The sequence below is a fragment of the Pongo pygmaeus genome, chromosome 3 (genome assembly GCF_028885625.2).
Source record: "Pongo pygmaeus isolate AG05252 chromosome 3, NHGRI_mPonPyg2-v2.0_pri, whole genome shotgun sequence".
NCBI classification, from domain to species: Eukaryota; Metazoa; Chordata; class Mammalia; order Primates; family Hominidae; genus Pongo; species Pongo pygmaeus.
This window is the reverse complement of record NC_072376.2, coordinates 108,172,359-108,196,257: the sequence shown is the minus strand read 5'-3', so window position 1 is coordinate 108,196,257 and position 23,899 is coordinate 108,172,359. Positions and strand designations below refer to the sequence as shown.

Below are 23,899 nucleotides of genomic sequence, written 5' to 3'. Positions count from 1 at the left end.
TTACATTAAATCCAAATCCTTCTCAAATTAATTTTAACAATTGAACAAAACCCTCTTTAGATAAAAGTCTGTAAGTCTACTATATTTCAAAAAATATCTCTTTCTTATCCCAGAATAAACTCTTTCAGCTTCAAAATATATACAATAAAGACAAAATTATCACAAATAGTGGCATCAAGTAAAAATACTATTATTGAAATTTTGGAATGTTTCCCTCTATGTATTCTTTATTCAAAAATACCTGTTTTATGTAGTTTTGATTTTATTATAGAAAATATTTCATAAACCACCTTTTTCATAAAACCGTAAGAATTTCTCATATCATTTAAACTCTTCAAAAAATTACACTTAATTTCTGCATAGTATTTTATAAAAGGGAACACTTCTTTCCACTTACAGCATTTTATACAGTAAGTGGAGCAATTTTCCAAAACACTCATGCCATTTTGAAACACCCCTTACTCTTCCCCATGGAGATGGAACCAATTACCAGGCTTGCTCCCTCGTTCATTCATGTCTACCTTCTTTCAGTCAACAAGTATACTTTAAGGACCTGTAACAAGTCAAGAACTGTTTCAAAGCTGAGGAGAAAGTAATGAAAACAGAAAAACATCTTAACCTCACATTGCTGGCATTTGAGATGGGTTTAGGGTAGCAAGATGAAATATACAAAATAGGTAAGTAAAATATGGTAGGATGGATGATGTCAAGTTCTAAGGAGACAAATAAAGCAGGTTAGGGGGATGTGAATCCCAGGAATTGCTATTTCAGATAGGGCTTTTTTAGATCAGTTTCCTAAGGCTGCCATAACAAAGTGCCACAAATTGTATGTTTTAAAACAGAAATTTATTGTCTGACAGTTCTGGAGGCCAGAATCTGAAATCAAGGTGTCAGCAGGATCATGTTCTCTCTAAAACCTCTAAGAAAATTCTTCCTTACCTCATCCTAGCTTCTGGTGGTTTGCTGGCAATCTTTCATATTCCTTGGCTTGCAGTAGCGTAATTTCACCTTCATTGTCCCATGCATGGTGCTGTCTCTGTGTGTCTGTATTCACATGGTCAGTTTCTTACAAGGGCCAGTCATATTGACATAGGGACCCACCCTAATCCAGTACAACCTCATCTTAACCAATTATACCTATTCCTAAATAGAATACCAGTTATCCTATTCCCAAATTAGATTACATTCTGAGCTATTGAGGATTAGGACTTCAACGTATCTTTTTTTGGGCAGAGTTCAACCCATAGCAGCTGCCAGGAGAGCTCTCATGAAAACAACCAACTTTTAAATAATGGCCCCAACAAACATGAGAGAATGAGTCATGGGGATATGTTGGGAAGGAATGTTCCAGGCAGAGAAAATAGGAAATGCAAAAGTCCTCAAGCAAAAGTATTCCTGGTATGTGCAAAAAACAATGTAGGCTAGAATGACTGAAGCAGAATAAGAAAGGAGGAGAGTGGTAGGTCACTGGGTCAGGAACTAACAAGGGCCCAGATGGCCTGCCTTTTAGGCTATGGTAAGAACTTTAGTTTTTACCATCATATAGATAAAAAGTCATATTCACAGATGAACAACACAATCTGACTTAGTTTCTAACAGAATCACTATGTTGGTATTAGATTGAATAGTCCAAGGAGTAATGAAAGGAACCCAATTGGGAAGTAATAGCAAAATGCCCAGGTGAGAGATGATTGTGAGGGAACCAGAATATTAGCAGAGGATTTGGTGAGGGGTGATCAGATTCTGAATGTGTGCTGGTAGTAAAATCTATTAGAAATGGGTGCATTGATGATGCTGAAGAGACATCCTAGAGTAGATGAGAAGATGTCATTCAGTACACAAGCTCAAGGATCGGCCTTTGCTAAGAGCATGGCTGTTGGGTTACCCACATTCTCAAGTGGGTAAAGGTAATCAATGAAGATCCAGAGGGCAGGTTTTGGTCCTTTTCTTCTTCCCTCATGTCTTAGTCTGCTCAGGCTGCCACAACAAATACCACAGACTAGATGAATTAAACACAAAACATCTATTTCTTATAGTTCTGGAGACTGGAAATCCAATAGCAAGGTGTTAGTGAGGTTGATTTCATTCTGAGACCCTTCCTCCTGGCCTTTAGGCACCTGCTATCTCACCATGTGTTCATGTGACTTCTTATTTGTGTGCAAGCAATGGAAGAGCACTCTGAAGTCACTTCTTAGAAGGACACTAATCCTATCAGATCAGGGCCCCACCCTTAGGGCATCATTTAACATTAATTTTTTCCTTAGAGGCTCAATGTCCAAATGTAGCCATACTGAAGGTTAGAGATTCAATATATGAATTGCAAGGGATATAAACATTCAGTCCATAACACCTCTCAATCCAGATTGTTGAGAAATAGTGATCTGAATTCTTACATCTGCCCTTCAGATTCAGTCTTCCACATAAGAGAAAGAAGTTTCTGGTCTAGCCTTTCTGGCTGTCATATAAAGCCAAACTAAGTTTTATCAGTTATAAAGGTGATATTTATTTTTATATAGACTGACATTTTAGCTTTGATATATTCCATTGAGTGGATATACCATATTAACTATCTCTCTGTTATTGGAAATTTTGTTTTTTCTAATCTTTATTCATTAATCAAAAAGGTTTTATAACTTTCCTTACACATATCTTACATATTTCCTGTTAAATTTAGTTCACAGTGGTGGCTTATGCCTGTAACACCAGCACTTTGGGAGGCAGAGGTGGGAAAATCACATAAGGCCAGGAGTTTGAGACCAGCCTGGGAAACATAATGAAACCCCATCTCTAAAAGAAAATTAAAAATTAGCGGATGTGGTAGCTTACATTGTAGTCCCAGCTACTTAGTGAGCTGACGTGGGAGGATAGCTTGAGCCCAGGAAGTGGAGGCTACAGTGAGCCATCACCATGCCACTGTAATCCAGTCCGGAGAACAAAGCAAGACCCTATCTCAAAAAAAATAATTACTAAATTTTCCTTTTGTGTGTATTTTCTTTAATTAGGACACTTTTATAAGTATATATTAATATAGTCTATAAATATAATGATTATTTTTGTCATTTCCAAATTTATAGTTTCCATTCCTACCTCAAGTTTAACTGCATATTACAAAACTTATCCAAAAAATAGGTTAACAAATAATGGTATTATTGTCATCATTATATGTTTCTAATTTTATTGGGAATATCTTTAAAGTTGTACTGCTAAACATAACGTTAGCTGTTTACTTAAAGCAAATACTATTTATGATATCAGCATAGAATCCTTTTTCTGGGTTTATTTTTAATAGAATAATTGGGATTTTTAAATAGAAATGGTTGAAATGTTATTGAATGCCTTTTCCTCATCTCTTGAAAAGAATGGTTTTAATATATTTGATCTATTGATGGAATTTGTAATGTCTTAGCCCATTTAGGCTGCTCTAACAAGCAACATAAGCCAGTGGCTTTTAAACAAACAGCAGAAATTGATTTCTCACAGTTCTGGAGGCTGCAAAGTCCAAGATCAAGGCACTGGCAGATTCAGTGTCTGGTGAGTGCCCACTTCCCGGTTTATAGAAGGCATATTTTGTTATGTCCTCACACGGCAGAAAAAGGCAATAGCTTTCTGGGGTCTGTGTTATAAGGAAACTAATCATAATCATCATGGCTCTGCGGTCATGATCTAATCATGTCCTAAAGTCCCTGCCTCCTATTCTAATATCACCACCTTGGGGGGTAGAATTTTAACATACAAATTTTGGGGAACACAAACATTCAGACCACAACATGTCATATTAATCTATATCTTGACATTACACCATCCTTGCATTTCTGGGATACTCTCAGATCACGTATGATAATGAGCTAGGTTAACAAAGCATAAAGGTCATGTAATGAAACTCATATTAACAGCCACTTCCACATTTAGGCACTTCACTATTTTGAAAAACAGTATATTGAAGTATTTTTAATTCTATGTTCATGAGTATTAACTATTTCCATGTTGGGAATGTAAGCACAAGAAGTTAAAAATGTACTCTGCAATTACGTTGGAAAGACCTGTCACCAAAAAACAAAAAGAGGAAGATATGCTCTCATATCATTTTTCATATCATTTTCCTGCATAATTTTTGACAAACATCTAAATGTAGCTATTTGCAACAATCAAGGAAACCAAATTATTGGATAGAGTGAGTCAAATAAATAATATGAACAAAATTACTAAATGACTGAATTCTTCATTTTCCAAGGCTGTTTAAAAGCTTATGTAACAAAAATGCACATGAATGTCTTTTTAAGAATGAACATTTTATTTCAGCTTCGTCTAAAATGTGCCAAGATAAAATTGGTCTAAATTACAGAGTTGCATTGACTAATCCCTTTGAAATTTCTTCATCTATAATAAGAAGGCTAAATATAGTTCCTAGAAGTAATATTGAGCAAAAAGCAATTGACATATTTGAGTCTTTTATTTCATGAGCAACTTGGGATATGAGTTCTCGGAAAATAATTGTCACTTTGTTTATCACATTTATCTGTGTATAAGTGTTCATAAACCAGAGTTTAATAACGCTAGTTATGAGGGGATGTAAAAGTGTGTATCTATTCAGCAAACCTGAAATATATTTATCTGACTTTAAAACACCATGTATATAATGCCGATTTCCTCTAATTCTTTTGTTTTGAAAATATTAAAACTACAGAAAAATTGAAAGGTAAGTACACATATAGTCTTCATCAAACTAAACATTTTGCCACACTACCTCTTCCTCTATTTTTTTGTGATTAACTATTTGACAGGAAGTTGCAGATGTATTTATGCCCTACTGCAGCATACATACCTAAGAATAAGACAATCACCTAAATTATTATACTAAGAAAGTCCATATTAATGAAATGATATCCAAAATACACTATACATTTCAATTGTCCTCAAAATCTTTCTTTTTTCCTATCCAGGAATTAATCCTTGCCTTTGGTGTTCTGTCTCTTTACGTTTTTTGGAATTAGGATGGTGCTTTCCTCCATTTATATTTTGAGGGTTTTTTGTTTTGTTTTAAATGGCATTGTGTTTTGTTCAGGCCAGTTGTCTTGTAGAATTTATCTACATTCTGGATTTGTCTGCTTATTTCCTCAAGATTAAATTCAGTTTAAATATTTTGGCACAAACATATTACATAAGAGATATTGCATACTTTTTACTGCACCATACCAAGAAGCATTATCAGTGATGATGCTAAATTTGATCATTTATTTAAGGCTCTGACTTAAAGTTGTAATTTTTTTCTTTGTATTTAGCAAATAATCTGTTGGATAATACTCTGGCATCTTATCAATATCCTGTTCCCTGAAAATTTTTTACCCCATGGTTTTAATACCTATTGGTCATCTTTTCCTGAATCAGTTATTATAGACACTGCCTATTTTAACACAATAAAAATACTTTCCATATCTGAGAACAACCTATGTGCTGTATTTATAGCTGTCTTCTTTTTAGATCCTCTTTGTGCATTGTAACAGTTAATTGCATAGCAAATCCATCAATTTATTGCATCAATATCATTAACAAACAACAGGAGTTTTGACATATTTTGTTTGTTTTATATTTCAAAATATTGTAAATGTCTTTATGAATTTCTTCGAACAAAGTGAGCTTTGTATAAATGGTTATAACATGCTACCAATGATTTCTCTGAAACCATGGCAAAGAAAATACACATAATGGTACCCTTTTGTCTAAAGTGCATCTCCTACCTTAGAGAAACCATTTCCTCCTTCCTAGTTCAGTGTTTTCATTCAGGATATCATTGTTTACATGACTATTTAATTAAACCAATTATCACAAAGTAATCCCAATTTCATCATTACAGTCCTTTCTCTTACTTAGAAGTACTCAGAATTTATACCCATTTGACAATTAAAGCTCCAAAACAGTTACTAAAGCCTTTTATATCTGGTTTTCATTAGTTCATATTAAACGATTCATTGGCTTGATTTTCACTTCAGTGAGCCCTCTCATAAAATCTGGTGAGACATCGTGGTGATATAGCACGTGAAAAGAAATGAATTAATACATCAGCAGAAACACTGCCAAGCTGACTATCTTAACACATTTTATTATCTCGTGGATGTACTTGTCACTCATATGAGAGATATATCAAAATGAGCAGAGTGAGGACTCTAAGCAGTTTCAAGGTTGAAGGGATGAAATGAGGCACGGGCTCTGCTTTCATTTATGGAGCCAGGTGTGTAGTCAGCAAGTCTCTCTGGAGAGGCATTATTCAGTGGGCAGTTTCCCAGTATTATAGAGGTTCCCATTAATGCCCCTGCAATTAAGGTTTTTATGGCATTTTACTATTTGAGGCCATAATTTCAGATTGGTACATACGTTGTGTGTGTGTATGAGAGAGATTTATTTTAACTTATAGTAAATGCTGAGTGCAAACTCAGCTTTATTGTGGAATAAGACTGTATGCATGGCACATGTGTGTATATGTGTGATTGTACGTTTCTGTATTACAGAAATGTGCATCTTTTTATATCTGAAAGCTTAAATGTCAATATTTTTAAATCCAGTAATTTTAAAGGATATACTTTCTTAAGTTTATTCATGGGAACTTCGAGAATACAATAAAAACAGTATTTGCTTTAAAAAAATTAAAGAAGATAGTAGTTTGGATAATCTTCTAAATCTAAATCATTTCTTATAAATGAAGTCAATCATGAAGATGATTTAAATGCTGTTGTTGATCATTGGCTGTTTCTAACAATGTCTGGTAAGATGGAAAGCAGTAAGAACATAGAAACACAGGTACAAGAAACAGCCCTCTGAAATGCAGCAGCTAACTCCATTCTCCTCTAATAATATTAATAAAAAAATCTGCCTTAGGATAACTAGGTCTTCAACTTTCCAAAAATACACCTAGACAAAATTTACGTATCCTAAGAGATAGATATGGTGCTTTGTAAACTCTAAAAAGTTATAAACATTTATAGGAATATAGAGACCAGCAGCTGTACATTAACTCACCAAAGGTAAATTGCTTTCACATTTTCCAATCAAGAACACAACAGTGGTTTTTATGTCTGGAAATTGAATTTGGCCTAACAGCAAAAATAAGAGATGCAACTTCATTTTATAGTGATGTGAAGGCATATCTCACTTCCTGAGACCAAATGTAAATGTGACGTCAGAAGCACATTCAAACCAGCTCTTTCATTTTTTCATGTGTGAATGTTAAAAATCTTTAAGCCTGTTTGTCGTCTCCAGAATATAAGATTTTCATTGGAAGACATTTTTGTCATTTTTGAAAAATTTTTTAGAGATGAAGTCTCGCACTGTTGCCCAGGCTAGAGTGGAGTCACATGATCATAGTTCACTGCAGCCTCAACCTCCTGGGCTCAAGCAGTCCTCCTGCCTCAGCCTCCTGAGCAGTTACACCACAGGTGTACACCACCATGGGTGGCTAATGTTTTTTATGTTTGTAGAGATGGGGGTCTCACTGTGTTGCCCAAGTTGGTCTTGAATTCCTGGGCTCAAGCAATTCTCCTGTCTTGGTCTGGGATTACAGGCATGAGCCACTATGCCTGGCCTTGTCTGTTATTTTTTAAACTCTTTATCCCTAGGCTGGTAAATAGTAGGTGTTCAATAAATATTTGTTGAATGAGCATTTGTTGTTCTTTTCTCTAGTTGCAGATCCTTCTCTTGTTGCTTAAGCATTGAGCTACAGTATTCATTATACTTTTCAGAATGCTCTTCTCTCCCTAAACTCTCTTCATTAATACATCAACTCAGGGCTTCCTCCAACTTCTCTTTAGATATTGGTCCAAAAGATACATCTCCAACACTAACTACTCTCACAAGTTCTAATTTCTTTATTAGTTAGCTAATGCTTCACCTCTGTGTCTTTCATGGATTTAAAATTTGATGTAATCATAAAGACCCCTGGATTTGGAATCAGAAGATATGATATCACATCCTAGCTTTGTTAGCTACAAACTCTGCACTGAAGTTAAATGACATTATTTGAGTCTCTGAACTTCTGTTTCTTCATCTATAAAGTAGAGATAAAAATAATTAACTCCCTAAATTTATGACAATACAATTAAATTTTTGTGAAAAGCTTTTTGTAAAGCCCACAGCATTGTATACATGTAAGGGAGTTATCATTGTCATCATTATTCCTCATGCCAAGCTTGTGTCAATTTCCCCATTGGTTTATAAGATCAGTCTTTTTACTTGACTTCCTACTTGGCTAGAAGAGTTAGAAGACCCTAGTAGCAGATTACTTTTCCTAAAGCACAACTCAAATTATGTTATTACTTTATGCAAAATTCTTCCATGCTTTCCTGTTTATCTATTCCAATGTCCAAACTCTTTTGTCTTGACTTTAAGATCACATGTTACTTTTTCTTTTGTGATTCATTTGATCTTTCCTCCTATTCATTATGCTCCTGTGAAATATTATTTCACATATTAGTCATCAAGCTTTTCCTCTTTCAATTCCCTTTTCAAATGGCTTCTGTCTCCTTGAATTCCATTTCTCTCTTGGTGTTCAAATCTTGTCCTTCAAGACTCAATACACCTGGTGTGTTAGTTCTGCTCCCCCAAGAAACAAATGTCAAGATGGTATTAGATATGTAAGAGATTATTTTTTTCAGAAAAGGCCTGTAAAATCTAAAGAGGAGGGAGAAGAAGGCAAGGACGTACAAGTCTGAAACATTGGAGGAAAAAGTAAAAGGAAGGACAATCATGGAGGAAGTGTATTATCCTTCAGCAGATTTTTGTGAAAGTTTCAGCCAGACCAATGTGAAATCTTCAATTCCAAGTCTCCTGTTAGAGAAGCTACACATCTCAAAGGAATGAGGCAGAATTAGAATCACCACTCCTATGACTGAATATTTGTGTCCCCTCCACCAAATTCATATGTTGAAATCCTAATCTTCAAGGTGGAGGTAGGAACGTTGGCAGGTGATTAGGTAGTCCACCTTCATGATCAGGATTAATGAACTTATAAAAGAGGCTGGAGAAAAATTCCTCATCCCTCCTGACATGTGAAGGGAAAGCTAAAATGCATAGTCTATGAACCAGAAAGTGGGCCCTCACCAGACACCAAATATGCTGGCACCTTCATTGTGAAACTACCAGCCTCTAGAACTATGAGACATAAATGTCTGTTGTTAGTAAACACCAAGTCCATGGTATTTTGTTATAGCAACTCGCATGGACTAAGACACATGCTCGGTCATTAGCTCATTTGATCCTATAGAAAGGGTGGCCTAAGCTCAAAGACAGCAGTAGATCCAGAGGGCCACCTGTTGGAACTTGCTGTTGACTACTTTCCCATGAGCAGGGAATCTGAGTGGTATATTTTCATGGCCTCCATGCAAGGTAACCTATAATATGTTTCACCCATCCTTCTACTCAACCATCATAGAATGTTACCTCTGAAACTCTCAAGAAACTTATCACTTTCAACCTAAAATTTAGTTACATATGTAATAGCTTTGCTACCAGATTATAAGCTCTTTTAGGAGATAAACCATTTCTGTTTCATTTTTGTTTTTTCTAATGCACACATTGGATTTCAAATACAGCTGTGGACTGGGTAGCCATGAGGGAGATGCTCTGAAGGACTAAAATCTAGCTATGGAGGGAAAAACCATGTTTTGATTATCTATTTGTAACAAACTACTTTGAAGTTTAGTGGGTAAAATAGCAGAAACTGATTATTATTCCACGATTCTGTGGTTTGATTGGGTTGATCATGAAGCTCCCCTTTTTCATGAGATATCATATAGGCCCCCAGGTAGAATTAAAGGTCCAAATGGCCTCACTCATGTGGATGACTGCTGGGGCTCTTAGGCAAGGACTTCAGTTCTCCTCCATGTAGATTATTCCATATAGCTATTTGGCCTACCTCATATTATAGTATGTCTGGGATCCAAGGAAGATGTTTCAAGAAGACAGTTTAATGCCTGATTTTAATGTTGCATTGGCCAAAACTAGCCACATGACCAAGCCTAGAGTTGATATGGAGGGAACTCAGCTAGGCATGACTATCAGGGGGCATGCGTCAGGGGGAGCCAACAAAGTCCCACAAACCATTTAGATGATACATGAAAAACTGGTTAATCAGAATTAGATCGTTAAATTAATTGCAAGGAATAAAAAAAGGTAGAGGAAATAGGAATAAGGAGATAAGATTTTGAAAAAAGATTTGACAGAAGAGGATAGACTATATTATCCTGAAGACTACTACTTTTGAAATTATATATAATTTTTAAATTATATCACCAATTTTACATGACAGTAACATAAATCTCAGACTTAAGCAAACAATACTAATTTGGGAGATGTCCAGAGTAGACAGAGTTTTTTCAAATATCCATAAAACACACACACACACACACACACAGTTTTGTTTGAGAATCTCATAACATTATGCCCACAAACCTCAAGCATGCTAGATTTTATTAAATATTGTGAGAATAGAAATCATATTTAAAAATCCAGAATACAATGAAAAATAGGAAGAGAAAATACAATTAAAAATAGGAAGAGAAATTAACATTAGCAATTTTAGAGTTTTGGTGCCTTTGACCCATTTCATTTCTAAAAGCATTCAGCCAACTACAATGACTATATAATTAACCAAATAGAGAATATTTCAAGATAAACTTTTAGCAAATTATCTTAGTGTTTAAAATGAGCAGATTTTCAAACTGTAGGGCAATTTCTCCAAAGGGATTCACTATACCCTTAGGTGTCTGGAGCTAGTAATGAAGGGTCCTTGGGCTGTTTTATAAATTTAGAAACATAAGATATATCAGCTAAAGTAAAGCAAATCACCAAGATATTTTGCTTTTGCCTGAAGTTATATCAAGCCAGTATAATAGCCTTAGTTTTTACCTAATAATCATAAGCTCAGTTAGAAATTTGCTTATGTCTTTTTACTATGAAAGAGAAAATATTTTTAGCTCTAAGAGGAGAACTATGTCCTCAGGACCTTGAATAGTCCTTGATTTACAGTAGACAACCAATGGTATTTGTATAATAAACAAATGAAAGCAAATTAATCTGGTGATTTAGTAGAGAAAATATCTCCAAACACAGGATTCATGAAAGCAAAACTATAAATGAAGTGTTTGTTGAGAAGATAGGGAGTCTTATGTCTTCTAGGTACTAAAATATCCCACCCAATATCACTAGAGTCATTACTAAATATGAGTAACTACATACTCCCAAACCAATGAACTAATGTCCATGGTGATTGGCTCCAAATGTTAACTGGGTTATCAGTGGACAATAAACAGCTATAATTTTTATCTTAAACATGATTTTAAGAATCATTTTGATGTATTGATGTAGTGGAAGTTGAAGCAGAAGGCTTTCTGTACTGCAACTTCTGTATTAATTATGGCTTCAGTTTTATATATGTCCCACTCATTGTTGCTAGGGCTATAGAATTGTAACCCTCCTGCCCCCACACATGGCAACTTGATCATTGAAGAGTATTTTAGATGTGAGAATATATATTTCCTTTTTCTTTAGGACACCAAGTTACTTAAAATAATTGCTTATATTTTAAAATACCCTATTCTAAGGCATTCATAATGCTTTTGAGGCCACTTCTCTTATCTCTACAAGAGGGGTCACATACTCAGGTTCTTCTTACACAACTCTAAGGGGTAACTTGATGACTTGTCTGTAAAGTCACTCATGGAACTGAGGAAAGAGCACAGATTGCTGACCACAATTCTACACCACCTTTTCTAGTACACATTTCATCAACTGTACTATATTTAAAGTGCTGAAAAGCATCACACCTGAAATTTTTTTTAGTAATTTTACCTAATATATTAATTCAAAATGTATGTATTTGAAGTATTAAATCATATACTCATTAAAAAAATATCAATAGCCAATAAATATTACTATATAACCAAAAGGTGCTTTACTGAACTCATAAATTCAAATTCTGAGGTGACCTAGAATAAACATAATATATATGCTTTTCTCAGGTAAATTGTGTATGCAAGCAAAATTTAACCAAAGTATTTCTTCTAATATCTAACATGATTATGAAAGTTTTGATGACTTAAATACATTTTGATATTTATCCTATGTTTACATGAGAGCCTAGAATGGCTTTATTAGCAACATCATAATATATGCCTATAAATTTAAAACTATAGTTATATATATTACCAGAAGACGAATGCTCATGTATAAAGTATATTTCCAGAGTAAGCATAATAACATATTTGTCTAGGTCTTAAATATATGAGAACATATTACTCCTTTCACTACTTTATGTGCAATTTTTCAAGATATACAAATATCAGTGAAATATTTAAGTGCTCTGTGAACATATCATTGAAAGGACTTAAACATCTTTGCAACAATTATTGTGAAAACATTTGTAGGATCAGGAATAAACTCTTCTGATAAACAAATCAGCTCAGTCACTGTGTAATGCTAATTCTAGTAGAACATGGCTAAATATAATTAGATCCTCTTAAAAGAATAAGCCCTAAATAATCCTTCTTCTCATTTCTTTCCAATTGTTTAAGCATTTGAAAGATTAAATATTCTAATGGATTATTTTCAAGTTTTGAATCTTATTTTTAGTAGTAAGACTTTAAGTATTATTGGCAAGGAAAACTAAGTGAAAATCACTCCTTATCTGGGAATGACAGTTACCAAATTGATAAAACAGAGTTTGACTGTGAAAGATAATTGTTTTTATGTCAGCTAGGATTCTTTAATTTGATTAGCTGTTCGAGTGCTGCACATTTTAAAAATATAAACATATATTAAATGGAAATACAGCATTTGTGAATATTAATGTATTTGCTAATTATTGTTTCAAAATGAGTTATTAGAGCCACTACTTACATCAATAAAGGTAAATTTTGTTTAAGCAATAGGAGTTTCAGTTTTGAATATAATGAAATAAACTCCTTTTACCTTAGTCCTTCTGCTAAGTACAAGTAAAAATCCCCCCACATAATAAAGCAAAATAAGAAGAGTTTGAAAGGTGGAAAGAAGAAGGCAGATCTTGAGATCTGAGGAATAACAGAGTAGTGAATTCCTAGGTTGTCTTTCTGTTTCTCACATATCCCTGACTAGGGGCTGGAGAAGCTGGCAATTCAGAAATGCCAACAGGCACAGACAAAAATTGGTCCAAGAAAAGACTGTTCTCTCTAGCCAAAGAACCAGGAAAAGAGTGGCTTAGAAGAATAGAAAACCTCAATCAACATCACAGGAAAAACAACATGTTCTTCCCACCTCATCACCATCACCTCTTCTTCCTCTCCAGTGGTGTCATCAGAGTCCAAGTGGAGAGCCTGGGCCTCCATCATCATCAGATGGCAGCAAGCAGCACTCTGCTTCTCCCGTGCAGTGGGGAGCTTGAGCTTGCAACCCCACTCAGCTTTAAGAGGTGGTGTTATATTACCCCAATCCTGCTAGTGCCAGAGGAGAGCCACTGGAGAAATTGGACCATCTCCCTGCACTGGCAGGAGGAACTCCTTCCCCTCCCAAATAGAGTGTTGGGCAGAATTTCAGAGAACAGAGGATAGAGCTAGTAAAAAGCATTCTTCAAACTTATATAGAAAGTCCTTAGCAAATTATTAAGACACCCACATGAGAAACCTACCAGATTTAATATGGCAAAAGATTTGAGAGCTGAACTACTGTGTGGAAAAACACACAAGTTTTCAGATTAGCCTTTGAGTACCACACAAAGAAGAGCAGAACAGCACTGCAAAGACTCTGAAAACTAAATTATCATTGTAACCGCAAAAGTAGGCCAGAGTATGTATGCTAATCCTAAACAAGGTAATGCCCAATAAAATAGAAGTTTTAAATAGGATCTAGAGTCTAATAACATAATACCAGAAATTTCTAGGATACATTTGAAAATCATTGTAATATCAACAACCGGAACAATCACACATATTAGCAATTCATAGATACCAAGGCCAAATAGACACAGTTATCGAAATTATCTGACAGAATTTCAGTGCAACTATCCGAAAACACTTCAGTGAGCAATTACAAACACTCTTGAAATAGAAAGTTTCAATGAAAGAAGATTTTTTTAAAAGAACCGAATGAAAATTACAAAATGGAAAAACACAAAAACCAACATAAACATTTCACTGGATGTACTCAATAACAGAATAGAGATAACACAGGAAAGAATCAATAAATCTGAAGACTAATCAATATAAAATTACCCAATTTGAGCGAAAGAGAGAAAATAGACTGAAAACAAAACATGAACAGAGCTTTGCGACCATGTAGACAATACACAAGATCTAAAACTTATGTCATGGAGGTCCCAGAAGGAGAGGATAAAAAGGGTCAGGCTGAAAAACTATTTGATAAAGTCATGGCTAAAAATTTACCAAACTTGGCAAGAAGAAAATCCCTATGTATTCAATAAGATTAATGAGTCCCAGAAAGAATAAACTTATCGAAATCCATATTAAGACACGTTATACTCAAACTTCTGAAAACAAAAGAAAAAATCTTGAAAACTGCTACAGTAATATGGCCTGTGAGGCAACAGTGAATCAAATGACAGCAGATCTCCTCTGAAACCGTGGAAGCCAGAAGGAAGTGGCAAAACTTGCTTTAAGGGCTGAAAGGAAAGAACTTCAATCCAGAACAAATTTCTATATACCTCAAGAAAGAAGGAAAAATAAAGACATTTTCAGATGACAAAAGTAAGATAATTTCTTGCCAGATGACCCAACCTATGTAAATGGTTAGTAGGTCTGCAGCTAGAAAGGAAATTATAAGAGAAGGAACTTGGAACATCAGAGGAGAAAAAATAATATTAGAATGGGAAAAATAGGAATAAATATAAGAGAGTATTCTCATCTTGAGTTTATAAGTCTTTAAAGTTAAAGACTGTTAAAGATTTAAAGCTGCACTTTCCAGAACACAAGCCACTTATGATTTGCAGCAGTATAACATTTGAAATGCAGCTACTCTGAGTAGAGATGTACTTTAAGTCTAAAATATACACTCAATTTCAAAGACTTAATACAAAAAAACTGTAATGTATTTCATTAACAGTTTTGTTGATTATATATTGAGACAATAATATTTTTGACAGATTAGATTAAATGAAATGTTACTGAAATTGAAAGTAACTTTACCTGTTTCGGTCTCATTTTTCTAGCATGGCTACTAATAGTATTATATATGTGGCTCCCATTTGTGACTTGCATTAAGTGTTTATTGTGTCACGTGCAGTTGCTGCATTAGGTGGACAGGTGTCGGAATGAGCTTGAGAAGTCTGAGGATGAGTATCTCCCAGACAAGTTAATCTGCTGCTGAGAGAAGAATAGGCACTTCTGCATTGGGCTAGGTCTGTCTCAGGATTGTCCAGACAAAGGATATGGGCATATTTCCAGGAGACCAGATGTAGGCCCAATGTGAGATAGCCTGGTGAGCTTACATTGAATCTTTTGCCCAGGAATTCCACTCAGAGGGGCAATGGGACCCCAACAGTGAGAGAGAGAGTTTATGTGGCAGTGAAACACTGAGAACCAGGGAGAAGAAGATAGCAGGAGAGTGAGGGCATTGCCTAGTCAAGGGAATTGATTCTTGTTGAGCCATTGGGGTCATGCAGATCAGTCTCCAAAGAACCCACAAGTGTATCCCATGAGGGAAAAGTTAGCTTTAAAGGCCTACATGCTCAAAGAGTGCATTTCAACTCTGAACAGTATTAGTTAAATGTCTAACTCCTTTCTTTTTGTCCTCTCCTTTCCCATGCCACTTAGGGGTCAGACACTATAACTGACAAGATGAAGAAGGGGCACAGATGCCAATTGGAGAAACAGCAGACAACACCCCTCTTTCCTGCTTGCATCGGCTAGCCTTACCACAAGCACAGGCTGAGAAAGGGGGTGTATTAGTCTGTTTTCATACTGTTATAAAGAACTACCTGAGACTGGGTAATTTATGAAGAAAAGACATTTAATTGACTCACAGTTCCTCAGGCTGTACAGAAGCATGGCTGGGAGGCCTCAGGAAACTTACAATCATGTCAGAACGTAAAGGGGAAGTAAGCACATCTTACCATGGTGGAGCAGGGGATTGACAGACAGAGAGAGAGAGAGAGACTGAGACTGCTACACATTTTTAAACCATCAGATCTCATCGGATCTGGTGAGAACTCTATCAAAAGACAGCCCTAGGCAGATGGTGCTAAACCACTGGAACCCCCCACCATGATCCAATCACCTCCCTCCAGGCCCCACCTTCAATAAGTGGGGATTACAATTCGACATGAGATTTGGGTGGGGACACAGAGTCAAACCGTATCAGGGGGCATAGTTAGTATTTTAAATGAGCTTAAAATGTTGAATATTACCATGGACTGAAAATATTAATTACTGTTTGGAGAAGATGTCATCATCTGAAGTGACTAGGTAAGCCTGAAGATTTGCCCTAAATTTCATCCAAGAAAAGAACTATGACTAGGGGAAAAATTAATAATCAGAACAAATAAAAACAGGAGAAAACAAGAATAAACACACTTTGTGCTTATATCCCACTAGACATGCTTGATCCACACGGTGGCTATATTGGGAAGAAAGAGGAAAGACTAGAGGGGAAGCTGTTCACCTATACAGCAGTAGTATTTGAAAAGGCAATAATGAGATTACTAGTGGTTTTTATTTTCCTATTCTCTGATAGGATTTTTTTTATCTTATAACCTAATGGGATTCACACTTTAAGATTTCTTGTGCCTCCAGATCAAAACAAAATGCCTCTCTTCTGTTAATATACAACTTTCTCTCAGAAAGATGGAATGGTTTCTTACTAAGAGCTGTTGCATGCCTACAAAATATTCAGATGCATTCAAACTACAGTTTATTCTTTAACATCTCAACACAATACATTAAACATCATTTTTACTATTATATATTTTGAAAATTTTAAGTTGCATTTAACAAAAAAAATCATTTACGGTGTGTTAAAAAGGGTTCATTTTTAGTCTGAAGTTAAGGTGATAGAGTCAGAGATCTTAGGGTTGGACACTGGAGATAACAGGATATTGGTACATGCACAGAAATAACGCTTCATAGGTCCTCACTCATGTTTCTTAACTTCACTTTAAAAGCTTATATACGCACACATACATACAATATTTTATATATTCCACACCTTTTTTGCTCATAAAATTTTGTATTTTTGGGAAATTTACTACAGAAATACATAGTTTATAATATCATTTCTTATCTTTCAGTGACTTTTTCAGTAAGTTTTTCTATAAGAAATCTTTGATTTTTTATTACTTATATTCAAGGGCATGCATTCCTGGACAATCAGAATGATTTAATTCAAAATTTTTAGTTATAATTTTTTTTTTTTTTTTGAGATGGAGTCTCGCTCTGTCACCCAGGCTGGAGTGCAGTGGCACGATCTTGGCTCACTGCAAGCTCCGCCTCCTGGGTTCACGCCATTCTTCTGCCTCAGCCTCCCAAGTAGCTGGGACTACAGGTGCCCACCACCACGCCCACCTAACTTTTTTTTGTTGTTGTTGTTGTATTTTTAGTAGAGACAGGGTTTCACCGTGTAAGCCAGGATGGTCTCGATCTCCTGACCTCGTGATCCGCCTGCCTTGGCCTCCCAAAGTGCTGGGATTATAGACGTGAGCCACCATGCCCAGCGATAATATTTTTTAATTTATAAAAATGCCCAACCTCCTTCAGAGGAACACTGGAATTTAATTAATCACTTGACTCATGAGAATATAAAGTGTTAGATCAGTGTGAAGATTCTTTTGTTACAGTTTTTTCTTTCACCAGAGTACAGAGCTGTGAATTAATTTCTACTTCACCCTCATAAAGAAAAATATTTTTAATGTAAATAAGTATTACAAGAGATTATTTGAAGTGTCAGTGTAGTAATTTTGCAGTTTGGGTGATGGTGAGTATGCAATTGAATGTCACGAGAGAAAAGATGCATACAGAAACTTTCTTTATCTTCTTCATGCTGTTTTCATGTATCAGATGGGATCTGGTAGCTAAAACAGAAATATGACTGAACTATTAGAAAAACAATTAAAGAAATCAAATATTATAAGAAGCTGATATGTCTACATTGAAAAAAGTAATACAAATACATATGTGCATGGATGTGTATGTACGTATATATATGTGGAGAGAGACAAAGACAAACACAGAGGGAATACCAGGAGTGTTGTAGACAGAATTCCAAGATGGCCTCCAAGTTTCTTGTTCTCTGCTATATTTGCCATGTATATGTTTTTCTCTTGAGTGTGGCCAGGGCTTATGAATATGAGTGGATACTCCATTTCCTTGATTAGATTACATAAGACATGATCATGGCAAGCTTCGGAGATTAATTCTCTTGATGACTTTTTTAAAAATAAATTGTGATGCTATGAGAAGGCCAAGGCCTAGGCTAGCCAAGGCTAGGACCAGAGGGCAGCCTTAAGGAACTGAGAATGATCCCAGAGCTGAGCTCCTTTCTGCAGCCTCTACAGAAAGCATGTTTTCTAGCTGTTTCCAGCTTCCAGAGGACACCTACATTCTTTGGCTAGTGGCCCCTTCCCCCATCTTCACACTCAGCAAGTATGGTTCAAGTACTTCTCATATCAAAGCACTCACTTCTTCTAATTTCCTCCACATTTAGAAATTATTGTGATAATATTGGACCCAATGGAATAATCCAAGAAAATCTACCTCTCTTAAAGTCAGCAGATTAGCAACTTTAAATCCATCTGCTACTTTAATTTCTACAGATTTGCCATGTAATGTAACATATTCTTAAATTCCAAAACCATGGATATCCTTGGGGAGCCATTATTCTGGCTGTCAAATACCTCAACCAAAAATGGGCTTTAGGGTAATGACATAAAGACAACAGAAACACTTCAATTTTAGAAGTTTATCTGAAAAATCTTAATTATATGCTCTAATTCACATTTAGAACATTTGCAGTTATTAAAACACAACAATGCTAAATGTGCTTTATATCTTTCTATGTCATTTCTCCTACATTGTAAAGGTTTTTTTAAAATAAGTTAAACCAATATTAGAAATGTTAATACACACCTTAATAAAGACATAAAATATATTCAAAAATTGTATATTAAACTAGTATTTATTTGACATTATTATCTTCCAATTAATTTTGTACTTTAGTAAAAGAGGCAAAAGCCTCTCCTTATTACTCAGGATAATCAGGTATGTTGGCAGATTCATGTTATATTAAAAGCTTCCTTTTTATTTTATGGAAAATTAATGTTATTATGAAATAGCAAGATTAGCTCTCTGAATGAAAATCCAAATATATTAATATAAATATGTTAAGATAAAATATTTATAGAAAAAGAGTAGAGATAAACTGTATGATCTCACTTCATTATTCCTTAAACCCATTCCAATTAAAAAAAACTACAAGTCAATTCTGCTTATAAATGCCACTAATGATATTCATTATATTACAAAACTATAAATCCACTTTTTCCAGAGCCTCGTGAAAATTCTTGTTCAGTTAGTATTATTGAATTACAGACTCATGATCTCTTAGAAAACTTATTTTGTCTGTCTGTCTCTGTTCACCAATTTAACTGTGCTCACCATATATCATGGGCAATGCTCCTCTCATTCAGAGAATGACTCATAATAAATATGTTTATGAAATAAGCAAATACATTCCTTGGTGAAAACAAATTGTACTATGGAGGCTTTTGCTCTAAACAAAGAAAAGTTTTACCTCAAGGAAAGAAATACATAAAATCAGCTCAACAAATCCTTGTGTTCTCAGCCACAGGCAAACAAAAAAATATGTATCAACCTTTGAGGCTTATGTAAATAATATATAATACTTGAAATATTATCAAACAAATGAAATTACTTTAGATTGTATACTCTAAACTAGGTGGGAGGTGGTATGAAATTCATTATAATTTAAAATATGCACATATTAGCTTAGAAGAGGACAAACATGTACACTAAGACTGACGAGATCACTGTAATCAATGCTGTAGTTTACAGTCTGATGAATGTGGCAACTTTTCGCTTGCATTATTTGTTAGTTGCTTTTTTGTTTATTCTAAATACTGCATTATGCCTTATAATGTAAATTCGGGATTTGAAAATAAGAGACGGTGTCAAAGGCCCTTTAAACCTAGAGTCTGGCCAAATTAAACAATGGTGTGGTGTTATAGTTCTCAGAGAAATTACTCTACAGGCTCCTCTTATATTCAACAACTATTGTGCTTGAACAGTGTATTGAAGATGACAAGACCAGCAAGCAAGAATCCCTACTGATGCTCCCACTTTAGAGTGGGTGGATTTATCGTGAAGTTGAGGGAAAATATTCTTTCAAGATTCTCCCGCTAAAAAATCAACACAGAAAAATCGTAGCATTTCTGAAAAAGAAATCAGGAAAGCAATCCCACTTGCAATAGCATCAAAAATAAAATATATAGGAATAAATTTAAATAAAAATACATGGGAATAAATTTAAATAGAGATGAAAGATATTTACATAATTATGAAACATTGATGAAATAAATTAAAGACATAAATATATCCTGTGTTCATATATTTCAATAATTAAAATTTTTAATACATGCATACTACCCAAAATGATATACGAACTTAATGCAATTTCTATCAAAATTCCAATGACATTTTTCACAGAAATAGAAAAAGCGATACTAAAATTCATGTGGAAACACAAAAGATGTCAAATAGCTAAAGCAAAAAGCACAAAGTTTGAGGCATTATACTACCTGGATCTCAAAATCTACTGGAAAGCTGTAGTAATCAAAACAGTATGATACTGGCATTAAAACAGAACATAGATTAATGGACCAGAATAGAGATCTCAGAAATAAACTCAGGGATATACAATCAACTAATTTTTGATAACAGAAACCAAAGAGACACCATGGGGAAAGGATAGTTTTTTTCAATAAATGGTGTAGGGAAAATGGGATATTCACATGCAAAAGAATGAAATTCGACCCTTGTCTTACAACATATGCAAAAATCAACTCAAAATGGATTAAAAACTAAATGGAAGACCAGAAACCATAAAACTCTAGAAGAAAACAGGGGAAAAGCTCCTTGACACTGGTATTGGCAACGCTTTTTTGGATGGGATACAAAAAGCACAGGCAATCAAACAAAAATAAACAAGTGAGACTACATCAAACTATAAAGCTTCTGTGCAGCAAAGGAAATAAAATGAAAGGCAATCTGGATTGGGAGAAAATAATTGCAACCATTTATCTAATAAGAGTTTAATATACACAATATAGAAGGAACTCACACAACTCAGTGGCAAACAAAACAACCCAATTTAAAAATGAGCAATGAACCTGAATAGACATTTCTCCAAAGACAGTTGGCAAGGGTGCAGAGAAAAGGGAACACTCGTGTAATGTTGGGAATGTAGATTAGTGTAACTATTGTGGACAACAATATGACGGTTCCTAAAGAAATTAAAAATAGAACTATCATATGACTAAGCAATTTTTCTTTTGGGTATATTCCCAAATAAAGTGAAATCACTGCCTCATAAACAGATCTTCACTCCTATGTTCATTGCAGCATTTTTCACAATAGCCAAGATATGAAAAAATTTTCAGTGTCCATCTACAGATGAATGGATAAAGAAATGGTGATATATGCATACAATGAAATTTTATTCAGTCTTAAAAGAGGAGAGTCTGCTGTTTGCAGCAACGTGGATAAACCTAGAAAGCATTATGCTAAGTTACATAAGCCAGACACAGAAAAAGAATCAAACGTGGAATCTTTAAAAAAACAATTGAATACATGGAAACAGAATCAAGCTGAGGCTACTAGGATCAGGAGAAATAGCAAGACGCAGGACAAAAGGTACCAAGTTGCAGTTTTGTAGAAGAAATGTCTAGAGAGCTAACAAATACCATGAGAAGTATAGTTAATAATATTGTGATTGTAATGATAATTGGCCAAGAGAGCAGATTTTTAGGTACTCTTACCACACAAAAAAAGGAAAGAAAAACAAAAGTAGTTATGTGAGATCGTGGGTATGTTAATTTGCTTGACAGTAGCAATCGCTTGACTATACATATGTATATCAAGGAAAGAATATCAAAACATCATGTTGTATACATTAAACATATACAGTGAGAACTATTTAACTAATTAATTATAATACAGAATTTCCTGCATATACCTAGATATACAGTTCTGTAAAATTAAGATAGTTGGAAAATTCTGAGGCAAGTAGCACTTTGAAGTGGTCCCAAGAAATTTAGTTATCCAGAAATCTAGAGTTTTACTGGAGTCCTCTGTAAATCTCAAACATATGTAATGGCACCCCAACTACAGGCAAGTTCCTGTGGTTTAGAGTTCACAAGAAACCCCTGGGACAAAAATAACATAAAATAAAATAAAAATGAAGTCATATTCTACTTCACCTCTTCTCATTGTGTTCCCAGAAGTGGGAGAGAGTTCCTAAACACGATTTTCAATCCCACTTCAGTTATTATGAATTACCAAATCCCACAAGTTGACAATGTGCACTAAATGAAAAGTGTGTACAAAAGAATGCCTGGCTTGTGGTTATTGTACAGGATGAATGTTCAGTAAATGCTTGGAATTTAAACCAAAATGTACTATATTCTGATCATGTATATAACAATACTGCTCTAATATACCTCATAATGACATATAATTGGATTAAAAATGGTTAGCCTAAAATCTCTGTTATAAAATATCAACAGTATTACATAAAATATGTTTAATGTTTGCTATGGACTGAATTGTGTCTCTCCCTGCTAAATTTACATGTTGAGGTCTAATGTGAGCATATTTGTAGATAGGGTCTTTAAGGATATAATTAAGGTTAAATAAGGTCACAAAGGTGGGGCTCTGTCCATAGGATTAGTATCCTTGTAAGAAGAAACACCAGAGATCTCACTCATTCACTCTTCATGCACACTCAGAGGAACAGCCATGCAAAGACACAGCTAGCAGGAGGCCATGTGATAGTCAGGAAGAGAGCCCTCACCAAAACTGAACCCTGCTGAAACTTGATCTGGAACTTCTAGCCTCCAGAACTGTGAGAAATAAATTTATGTTGTTTTGCTACGGCAGCCCAAGCAGACTAGTAGAATGTTGCAACTCATAGATGCTATTTTCCTTCCCAGAAAGAAATTTTAATCTATTTCATCTCATTACTTGGCTATTTAGACTAAGAACACACACACACACACACACACACACACACACACACACACACACGCCTGTTTCCAATTTTTCTTTATCAGTTAAATCACTGTTTAATTCCACTTTGGATATTATTTGTATATCATCCTTGTATGGGCTTTTTTATAACCTATGTCTTGGGATTTCCAATTTCATGTTCTTAAAACTGTATGAGTGACTCTTCCTTACCTAATTTTCCCAAAGCAGACCTACATCTTTTGCCAACAGTGTCAAATATCTCCAGAGAAACCTCTTACAAAATCCCTTTGACTCAGGCACAATGCCCTTTAGGCTACTCAGAGACTTTCTGAAATCCACAGATTATTTGCTTGTGTTACTCCCTGTGATTTCTTATATAGTAGGACTTTACAAGATAGTTGCTAAATCAATGAATAGCAAAGGCATATACTTCTTCACCCCTGTTTTGCTGCTTAGGCACTTGAGATGATGGGCTGAGCCTACCTGACTCTGACCATACACTTGCCTTGTTTATGATGCTCATCCCCTTGAGACCTCAAGAGTTGACCTTGAGACTTTGCATAGTGGCTTGAGACAGTGGAACTAACTGGCTATCCAAGAACCAATAGTTTTTTTTGGCCAGAGTTTAGGACAGAAATCCCTACAGCAGGGCTCCAGAGACTGCATACTCA

At 35.0% G+C, this 23,899-nt stretch overlaps 1 pseudogene; it reads left to right on the top strand.

The window, feature by feature from the left end:
• The first annotated feature begins 1,776 nt into the window (after nucleotides 1–1,776).
• LOC129034574 (large ribosomal subunit protein eL30-like) overlaps nucleotides 1,777–23,899 on the top strand; it is a 56,096-nt pseudogene continuing 33,973 nt past the window's right edge.